At 39.3% G+C, this 10,583-nt stretch overlaps 1 long non-coding RNA gene across 6 annotated transcripts; it reads right to left on the bottom strand.

Annotated features, from left to right (window-relative positions):
• Nucleotides 1-1,178: 1,178 nt before the first annotated feature.
• Nucleotides 1,179-10,349, bottom strand: LOC132300067 (uncharacterized). Of its 6 annotated transcripts, XR_009480265.1 has the most exons (10): nt 10,141-10,343; nt 9,306-9,467; nt 8,790-9,206; nt 8,602-8,697; nt 8,331-8,431; nt 3,241-3,348; nt 1,920-1,980; nt 1,466-1,793; nt 1,307-1,375; nt 1,179-1,214 (listed from the first exon to the last, which is right to left on the bottom strand). It is a non-coding gene; the product is annotated as an uncharacterized LOC132300067 (long non-coding RNA). The 6 variants fall into 6 exon arrangements; XR_009480266.1 differs by having other exon boundaries at nt 1,914-1,980; nt 8,790-9,467; nt 10,141-10,349; XR_009480268.1 differs by having other exon boundaries at nt 1,179-1,209; nt 8,790-9,467; nt 10,141-10,346.
• Between the last annotated feature and the right edge of the window lie 234 nt (nt 10,350-10,583).

Consider the following 10,583-nt stretch of genomic DNA (forward strand, 5'->3'; position numbering starts at 1 on the left):
TAGAAAAAGAAGAGGGAATTTTTAATTTTGAATTATTCACGATATGGAACTGTAAAGGAAATTAATAGCTCCTCTCAAGGAGCCTTAGTACAGCTATTTGGATCAGTTGAGTAAAAATTCCTAAAAAATATACAACTTGGGAGTTCAAAGTAGCACTTTCTTTACTTTTCCTTAGTTCTCTCAGTAGCCAAACATTGGATTGAAGATACAATTCATTTATAGCAAAGTATTAACTAATGTCAAATCTGGGCAAGAGAGAGAGAGAGAGAGAGAGAGAGAGACAGAGGAGATTATTATTGCGGCAAAAAGTTTGTGACAGAGCCAGAAAATAATTTGAGACAGGCAGATTTGAATAATAATAATACGATAAAAAAAAATTTAAACGTGATAAACAAAAGAACTTTAAATAAATTGATATTTTTATCTAAAATTACTCATCCTCCCTTTTTAATTAAATCAATTACTATTTTGAAAATACTGTGATTTCAGACTTTCAGTTACTTTCATGCTAACATAATAAAAGCAATTCAAATTAAAAGAATTCTAACATGAACCATGTATGCTTATAAAATTTATAATTTAGAAAGAAAAATAGACACTAAAAAATTTAATATGATTAATAGTAACAAAAAGCTATCTTAGAAAAAAAATTGTCAACCCATATTCAAGTGGGCCACTATACTGTGATTTGTGAAGTCTAAAGAGAGAAAAAGATGACGGTGGTGGGTTTTGAGCCTTATATGAGGGATTTTGTTGAAGTTTTAGCAATGGTATTTTATGAGGATTGTAGTATTTTTTTTGTATCGCAACGCAAATGAATTGATGCAGTCAACATCCAAATTCAATATATACCATAGAACATCCAAATTCTCTGTTTCAGTATGTCAAATCTTAATATATTTACACAACAAACCAGGTTTCCCAATGAAGAATTAATAACATAATTTCCAAAATAAGATCACAGTGCTCTGGTAGGTAAGTGATAAGATGTGATGGATGCAATATACATTGCTTAACTTGCCTTGGTCTCTTGCTTTTCTGCTTGGACTGCCCTGCATGTCAGCTGAACATAATAAGAATCATAAAGGAATATTATATAAATTATAATTTCCAAAATAAGATCACAGTGCTCTGGTAGGTAAGTGATAAGATGTGATGGATGCAATAAACATTGCTTAACTTGCCTTGGTCTCTTGCTTTCTGCTTGGACTGCCCTGCATGTCAGCTGAACATAATAAGAATCATAAAGGAATATTATATAAATTATAAGGCAATAACATGCGAAGATGAATTTTAGGGTGCTCACCAAAGGTGGAGTGTCATGAGTGGAATCAAAATGTGGGGAGTCTCCTTGAGTGACAGAAGAGTTCAAAACCTATAACCATAAAATTTACTTACATAAATAAATATTTATAAAGAAAATAAGATTACATGTCTTAGAACACAAGGTTATTAGTAACTGTACCGCTACACTAGAATTCAGAGTCTGCATATGACGACACAATAACATGGCCATTTGTTGTTTTAGACTCTCAAGTTCTTCATCATACTACACCTTCATATTAGACACTGTCTATTGAAAAGCTGCAAGTACAACCCGCACCTCTTCCTCACTGTGTCACCCGAGTAGGACATGGCCCCCAAATGACTAAGTGCAGGACCAAGCCATTTATACGAACACGGACCATTTTTTGTACTCCCATTACTTGGGAGTACAAATCACGAGAGCATGTACCACCATCCGAGTTAGAGCACTATTCAGGTTGATTTGCTGCAAGTTGTTTTAGTTGTGACTGCAAATTGTTTTGGGGGGAGGGGGGGAATGAAGCAATACAAAAAATATAATTAATTAATTACAACAATATTCATAACCATGATGCCGCAAAAATTTTATGATTTGAATGGCCACATACTCATACTTTTATATGCAGAAGTTTCTGACTCTTGTATTTTCTGTTTGTTATTCTTAGTAGATCCATTCTGTAGCAAATACTTGTTGAGTTAGTCAAGAATTCAAAAAATTAAAAAACAAAGCATAGACTAAGTGCCTTTTAGGCGATACATAAAAATAGTTAACCATCCACACAGCAATTCATAGTCTAAACTCTTCTGGCTAACATAAAACTTCGTTTGAAATATGTTTGAGTAATCGGAAATTAAACAGAAACCAGGAATTTGGTGTCACTTATCTCCCAGAAACAAAATTTAATGCTCAGCACAACAAGAAACCGCACATGGTTTTTGAATCATTTTTTATTATTTGACAACCATCTATCAGAATCAATAAACCACCAAACACAGAGAAACAGCGTGAGAAGCCAACAATTCCCTTCAACTGCTACAAAAAATTCTCATTCAAAGAAAAATCATGAAGGGTATCATTTTACATAGAACTATCTGAGAAGAAATTGAACATAATCTAACCATTAATACTAGTAGTTTTCTAAAAAAGCAGTCTTAGTTGCTAATACACATGTGAGACAGTTGCAATAAGGTTGCTCAAATTCTTATTATCATCGTAAACTGAAAAAAAAAGGTGGCCTCTGTGCCATCAATGGATAAACTAATTAAGGGTAAGAGAACTTATGCCATCAACCATCTAAAGACAGCATTCTTAGTTTCTTCTTATAGCTTATTGTATAAAAATATAAGATAGTTACATTTTACTGGAATCCCAAGTATAATTGCCTACTAAAAAATGTCAATTGTGAGCAACTAAAGCAGACTTCAATTATGCCATCAAGGGATGGTAACTAAAGCAGACTTCAATATTGCAAAATCTCTTCAAAAGGCAAACTTATATTTCTCATCTTAAAATTGTAAAAGCATGTATACATATCTTTTTTGTAAGCCAAAAAAGATATGTATGTCGGATTAGAGTACAAACTCTGAATCCAGATCAAATACTCGTATCCCAGAAGGGGATAAGTGAGTTAAATGTGACTTTTTCACCATCTCTAACAATTTATAAAACTGTCTTCAACATAAAAAAAAAAAAAAAAAAAAAAATTAACTACATTGATGTAGAATTCTGACAAAAAATTTATAACAAGGTGGAAAAATTAAGAAGAGATATGTATCAGAAGGGGGAAAACTGATACCAGAACACAGCAAAAGCAGTTCTCTGTAGGCATTAAAAAAGAATTGAAAGCATCAATTTGCAATAGCCATATAGTGATAACGAAGTAAGAATAGCAATTCCACAATGATAGTTAATCAAGATCCAGATGAAACTCGTACTGAGAAGCATTTTCCCTCCATCAAGACCACAGGAGTAAGATTCATTTGATTTGTAACGTCTCCAATGGCCCATATGCTAGGTACATTAGTCCGCGAGTAATCATCTACCTGCAAGAGTAGGAAATGTTGTGGAACCTCAAAATCATTATAAAAGTTAAAAGATTGAAACAACCTTTTCACAATAATATATACCATTTTGCTGCATTGTTACTGAACAGTTGTGATATATTAACAACCTCATTAAGCAAACAAACCCAAAAAATCAACAAGGAAATCAAAGACAATGTAAAGAACCATAACTTTGAATTTCTGTTACACGGCCTAGCCTCAAATAACCTCATTACCCAAACCCTACAAGGTTTTCCAACACTGAAAATGAATATCAACTTGCCTGAGAGGCTCGTGACTCCAGCTGCAACACTAACTGTTCTAACTGCAATAGGGATTTATGAAGCCACAACTATGATAAGGAAGCCTGAGCTTTTAAGCCTTTTTATACATATCAAAGAAGGTCAATCATCTTTGTTGAAGGATTTAAGTATTTAAGTTACACCCTCTCTAAAAGCCTAAGCTTAGGCTTTTAGAGTAGATGGTTTTTAACATGGTATCAGAACAAAGGTCTCGAGTTCAAACCTCACCGTCACCTTAATAATTTAAAATCGAAACATGTGTTGGACCAAAAGAAGGACACACATGAGGGAGGCGTGTTGAAGGATTTAAATATTTAAGTTACACCCTCTCTAATAGCTTAAGATTTTAAGGTAGATGGTTGTTAACACATACACAAAACAGACAAGGCATCAAGTACTTTCAAGGACCTCTTTCAACCAAAAGGCCAGAATACTGTCACGCCCCGCCTATGGAGGTTGTGCCACGCAGGCGACACGCAGACGCTGAGGAGGACGATGCATGGCAAGTGGAGTTTCTAGAATCTTCCGGAGTAGTCTAGAGTTGTGTGGAAGATTCTAGATATGTGTAGTATATTCTAGAAGTGTGTGGAAGGTTCTAGAATTCTCCAGAATTGTGTGGAGTAGTATGGAGGGTTCTAGAATGTTGTAGATATGTATGGAGAAGTGTAGAAGGTGGAAGAAGATTCTAGAGAATCAATCTCCACCATTGGTTAGAACGCATCATAGCCATCCATTAGGGATGGGGATGCCTATAAATAGGAGTAGGACTTCATTTTGTAACCAACAAGTCCTAGAGTGAGTCTTGAGAGCCTTGTAGAGAGCTTGAGTGCTAGCCTTGTACAAAGCATTATTTGAAGTAATAGAAGTGTTCTTTCCTTGCCAACTTAAGTGTCTTAGTGTGTGTGAGTGTGCAAGCCAAGTGAGGAGAGGGCGAGTGCAACTACAACACTAGTAAGCACACGAGGGGAGTGTGTTGGCTAAGGTGTGCACGGGAATTAGGCTGACCAAGTACTTGCGAGAGTGGAAGCAACATCTTGGTGCCGCACGGGAGCAGCTAGAGTGGTGCTGAAACTCTAAGCCCGTGACAGTTGGTATCAGAGCAGGTTCGTCAAGGGAGCTTTGTTGGAGTAGACATGGCTAGCGGAGGAGACCACCAAGTCCACGTCTTGGAGCAGAGCTTGGAGGAGAAGCTTGCCACACACTTGGTCTACACAGAGACCAAGTTTAACAGGCTCGAGAGAAAGATGGCGGAACTCTACGAGCTGATTGACGACATTGCCAACAAGGCGCGAGAGAAGGAAAGGGACTTGTATGATCAGGTAGACGACTTGCGCATGGAGATTGCCGAGTGCAAGAAGGAGTTCTCCCAGGCGCGCGAGGTCGTGGTGAAGCCAAGGAAGAAGAAGGCGCCGGAGCCCAAGGAGTACGATGGGGCGAGGAATGCGCGCCAGATTGACAACTTCTTCTGGCACATGGAGAGGTACTTCGAGTGCATGGAGATCGAGGATGATGAGGAGAAGGTGCAGACAGGCACTATGTACCTCACGGACACTGCCGCTCTATGGTGGAGGCAGCGCTTCACCGGTAGGGGCGCAAGAGCAGTTGATACATGGGAGGAGTTCAAGAGGCAGCTCAAGAGGCAGTTCTACCCTGAGTGCATTGAGGACCTCGCCATGATCAACCTAAGGCGCCTGAAGCAGAAGGGCAGCATAAGGGAGTATGTGAAGGAGTACTCCAACTTGATGCTGGAGATCCCAGAGATGCCAGAGCGGCAACGCGTGTGCTTGTTCATTGATGGGTTGCAGTCTTGGGTAGCCACAGAGCTGAGAAGGAGGGAGCCTAGAGACTTGGCATCCGCAATGGCTATAGCGGAGCGCCTTGAAGACTTTAGGCGCGATGACAAGAGGGCCACGTCTCCCAGGAGGGACCACGACAAAGGTGGGGGAGACCGTCGCTTCAAGAAAAGGGGCTCGCCCAAGTCAAGTGATGATGAGCACAGCGATGAGGAAAGACGCCCACGCCATGATAAGGGCAAGGACCATGGAGAGAGGTCTAAGGCTAGTGGCAAAGGGGAGCGCCGCGATAAGGGCAAGTGGGAGCCGAAGTGCTACTTGTGCGAAGGGCCGCACATATTGCAACACTGCCCCAACAAGAAGACCATGAGCGCCCTTGTGAAGGATAAGGGCAAGGGCAAGGTGGATGATACGGGCAGCGACGAAGACAGGTGCATGGGGGCTATGCAGATGCTGAGTAGCATGGCGCATGACACCAAGAAGAAGGGCAAGGCAAAGAAGGTAGCTGGGGTGCGCTATGTGGACGCGCAGGTTGGTGGCAAAGCCGTGCAAGCGTTGATGGACACGGGCGCGACACACAACTTCATTACCCCAGAGGAGGCGCAACAACTTGGCTTGGAGATGCGCAAGACGGAGGGATGGATCAAGGCCGTCAACTCCGAAGAGGCACGCGTGAGTAGAGTGTGCAAAGAGGTGGAGCTATGCATGCAAGGATGGAAGGGCAAGGCCGACTTCCAAGTTGCGGAGATGGACGACCATGACATGGTGCTGGGGTTGGAGTTCATGGACAGGAACAACGCCGCGCCACTACCATGCCTTGGTGCGTTGATGATACTTGGAGGCGAGGAAGGCAAGGCCGCATGCATGGTGCCGCTCGTGGGCAGGAAAGAGAGTCCAGAGGTGGCAGTCAACACGATGGAGCTCGTGAGGACTTCACATCTCCCAAAGGGCGCTCGTACGTTTGGGCCAAGGACATATGCGCAAGTGCTGATGACCTGCGAGAGGCTGGATCAGCTGAAGAAACCGTGACGAGGGCGTCACGGAAATGGGTGGGGGAGAATGTCACGCCCCGCCTATGGAGGTTGTGCCACGCAGGCGACACGCAGACGCTGAGGAGGACGATGCATGGCAAGTGGAGTTTCTAGAGTCTTCCGGAGTAGTCTAGAGTTGTGTGGAAGATTCTAGATATGTGTAGTATATTCTAGAAGTGTGTGGAAGGTTCTAGAATTCTCCAGAATTGTGTGGAGTAGTATGGAGGGTTCTAGAATGTTGTAGATATATATGGAGAGGTGTAGAAGGTGGAAGAAGATTCTAGAGAATCAATCTCCACCATTGGTTAGAACGCATCATAGCCATCCATTAGGGATGGGGATGCCTATAAATAGGAGTAGGACTTCATTTTGTAACCAACAAGTCCTAGAGTGAGTCTTGAGAGCCTTGTAGAGAGCTTGAGTGCTAGCCTTGTACAAAGCATTATTTGAAGTAATAGAAGTGTTCTTTCCTTGCCAACTTAAGTGTCTTAGTGTGTGTGAGTGTGCAAGCCAAGTGAGGAGAGGGCGAGTGCAACTACAACACTAGTAAGCGCACGAGGGGAGTGTGTTGGCTAAGGTGTGCACGGGAATTAGGCTGACCAAGTACTTGCGAGAGTGGAAGCAACATCTTGGTGCCGCACGGGAGCAGCTAGAGTGGTGCTGAAACTCTAAGCCCGTGACAATACGCTGCAAGTCCCACAACACACTGCACAGAAAGTGGATAGCAGATGCCAAAACGCTTACGCCAGATAGCCTAAAGCTTTACACAACTTAGTGGAGAACCTACAAGACCTAAAAAGACCATTGATGCCTTCTGCACCTTGTTGTGCCTCCAAAATAATCACAGTTCCATTTTAAGTACTAGACCACTACCAAATATCATTTTTAAACCAGACTGGAAACCAAGACTTGCAGGAACATGGCACAGCAAATGGACAATATTTAACATCCATACAACTTGAACAGCTCCGTTTAAATTGGAATAGATGTAGCTAGAAGACATACAGGAATAAAGAACTGATGCTGAAATCAACATAGCTTCTTTCACGTAAAAATCACAAGTTAAACAGCAAAGACAAAGATTTGAAGAAGAATGCAGTCCGAAATAATAGCTGTTGTGCTGGAATAAGGATAAATAGGAATATTAATAAGTCATGTAAGAGAAATTGAGTGAAATTGAGAGAATTAATGCCATCAACCATCTAAAGTCAGTATGAACATATTCTTAATTTCTTATGATAGCTTTTTGTATAAAATTTTTAGATAGTTACATTTAACTAGAATGCTAAGGATAATTGCCTACTATAGTTACATTTAACTAGAATGCTAAGGATAATTGCCTACTCAAAATGTCAATTGTGAATGACACCCACTTCACTCTGGGGATGCTAACTAATGCAAAAATTAATATTGCAAAATGCCTTGATGTTTGTAAAATGCCTTGATGAAATTGAGTGAAGTTGACAAATCTTGCTATTAATGTTTGTGATCTAATATTTCATTAAAAATGTGACTTGCCTGAGATCAATATTTCCCTCAGTAACACTACAAGTTTCATGAAAACTAGATATTAAGCAGTACTTTGGAGAATCCATAGAAAATCTGAAATCAAAAAGGAAAGAAAAGAAATTGATAGTATTTCATTATTTTTGTCTTGTTTGGTTTGTGACTTGTAATGGAAAACAGTGAAAAAATAAAAAAATAAAGCAAAAATAAAAAGGACTTATAACTTATAAGAAAACAAAATTGCTTTTTCTTTCTTTTCTTTTCTTTTTGGTTAAAGAAAAGAGAACAATTTACCACACAGAGCAATAAGAATATGTTTGGGAACCTGTAAAGAATTCAAAAACTTTTACCTATGAAATATTTTTTTTAACTTCTGCTTTCTTTTTCCATTTTCCTTAGCCTTTCATCATTGTTTTTGAGAATCAAACAGAGACCTAAGAGTGGTTTTTAGCTGCAAAAGAAAATTATACTTATTAGTTAGTATACAATAGTCTATCAAATTAAACCAAATTTTTTATACATGTCATTACCGATGACAAAACTTGTCAGAATCACCATCTTGTATGTTTTAGAATTGACATTAATTCATATAGTATAAGCCAAAAATGTGGAGGCATTTACCTGACTCAAAATAGGAGTTTCTGTGGAGCCATCAATGTGGAGAAAGTTGAGAATTTATCATCTGGCCGGGACCATAATAGCACTGGCATTCACAGCCTAAGGAAAGTACAAAGGAGAAAATTAATAGATAGAAGAAAGTAGCAACTTCAGGTATGTTGTTGTAATACAGTGTGTAGAAACTTTAGTACCTGAATGGAGCAGAAACCAGAGGAATCCAATGCGAGCATGCATAAGTGTCTGTCACTCTAAGTCTATGATCTCTTCACCATTATTCTGTACGCGGCAGATTTGGGAAATGTTGATCCAATCTTCCCCTTTCTCCCTTTGGCAACGTGGTTTCAGCAATGGACGTTCATATATATCCAGGAAAGAGAGGAAAGAGAGGGAGTTGGGCAGCCCCTATGCTGGCAGGGACTGGAGCATAGGGTAGAACGAAATGTCTGGAGTTTCAAGAGAGGTGAGGTGTTGAAGGTCCTTGTGGTTGAGTTTTTTCAGATTTGAAAGGAGTCTGATCTCAAGAGAGGAAAGAGTGGTTGGCAATAGCCACTCTTCCAGAAATGACTCCAGCACTTCTTTTGTCAAGGATGTACCTCCAATACTGAATCCTTCAAGAGATGGGAGTGTTTGCAAACCCCAATCCATCCGGCCCTTTATCAGTTTCTCACAATTATAGATGTCAATGTAACGTAGGTTGGATGGCAAACCTCTGTCTGGAAGTGATTCAATTTCTGGAAGTCCAATATCAACAATCCTTGAAGAAATGGGAAGAGGGTGTGCATTCGTTGCGGCAGCAAATTCAGATTCTCACAACGCGCAACACAAAAGGAGGTGACAGTGATTTGAGAAGATCACAACTACTGGTTTTTCTTGCAAGAAAAACGAAAAATGGAATTTAATAGCAAAGTTCTGAACCATTTGTCTATCAAGGTAAATTAATAGAAGTCAAACACAAATTTCTGAATCAATTGTCCATACAAAGTAAATTAATAGAAGTTAAAAGCAATTAAACCTTCCAAAGTGTTTCATATTTTCAGCGAAAAATCAAGAATTGTCTATCAAGGAAAATTAATAGAAGTAAAACTCAAATTTCCGAATCATTTGTCTATACAAAGCAAATTAATAGAAGTTCAAAGCAATTACATCTTCCAAAGTGTTCTGTATTTTCAGCAAAAAATCCACAATTTGAAAAATGAAAGCAAAGTTCCGAATCATTTGTCTAAAAGGGTTAGCCTAGTGCACAAGACTCCCGCCATTGCGGAATCTGAGGAGCGTCAGATATACACAGCCTTACCTCTGCATGTCTATATAAAGCAAACTCAACTTTCTGAATCATTTGTCTATATAAAGAAAATAAAAAGAAGTTAAAACCCAATTAAATCTTCCAAAGTGTTTTGTATTTTCAGTGAAAATTCCACAATTTGAAGGCAAATGAACTCCAATTCTGAGCCGGGTGCAGATTAAAATTTGAATTTGTACAATTAAAGGCTGAAACTAAAAACCTATGTTCACAAAATATGGAAGGAAAGGCACACAATCAACCTGAAAAATAGAACACCCACTGGGTTCACCAGATATCCTCCTCTTCACACCTTGTTGATCCACTATCCTAGTCGCTCTGTCCAAGTTTTTACCAAGCAAAAAACGTAAGCTGTGTATAAAGCAGCAAATCAGCTCAAATTCTCATTTTCATGTACATATATATATATATAACATCACAAACTATTATTGTTTGAAATTGATATACACATATATATGTTGCACTAAATTTATATGCAAACATCAATTGTATTTGGCTCAGTTGAGAAAAAAAAAGAAAAAGAAAAAGAAGAGTGAATTTTTAATTTTGAATTATTCACGATATGGAACAGTAAAGGAAATGAATAGCTCCTCTCAAGGAGCCTTAGTACAGCTATTTGGCTCAGTTGGGTAAAAATTGCTAAACAATATACAACTTGGGAGCTCAAAGTTGTATTTTCTTTACT

This window comes from Cornus florida, unplaced genomic scaffold (genome assembly GCF_030987335.1).
Source record: "Cornus florida cultivar Cherokee Brave unplaced genomic scaffold, ASM3098733v1 CherokeeBrave_3.0.0_Hap2_Chr03, whole genome shotgun sequence".
NCBI classification, from domain to species: domain Eukaryota; kingdom Viridiplantae; phylum Streptophyta; class Magnoliopsida; order Cornales; family Cornaceae; genus Cornus; species Cornus florida.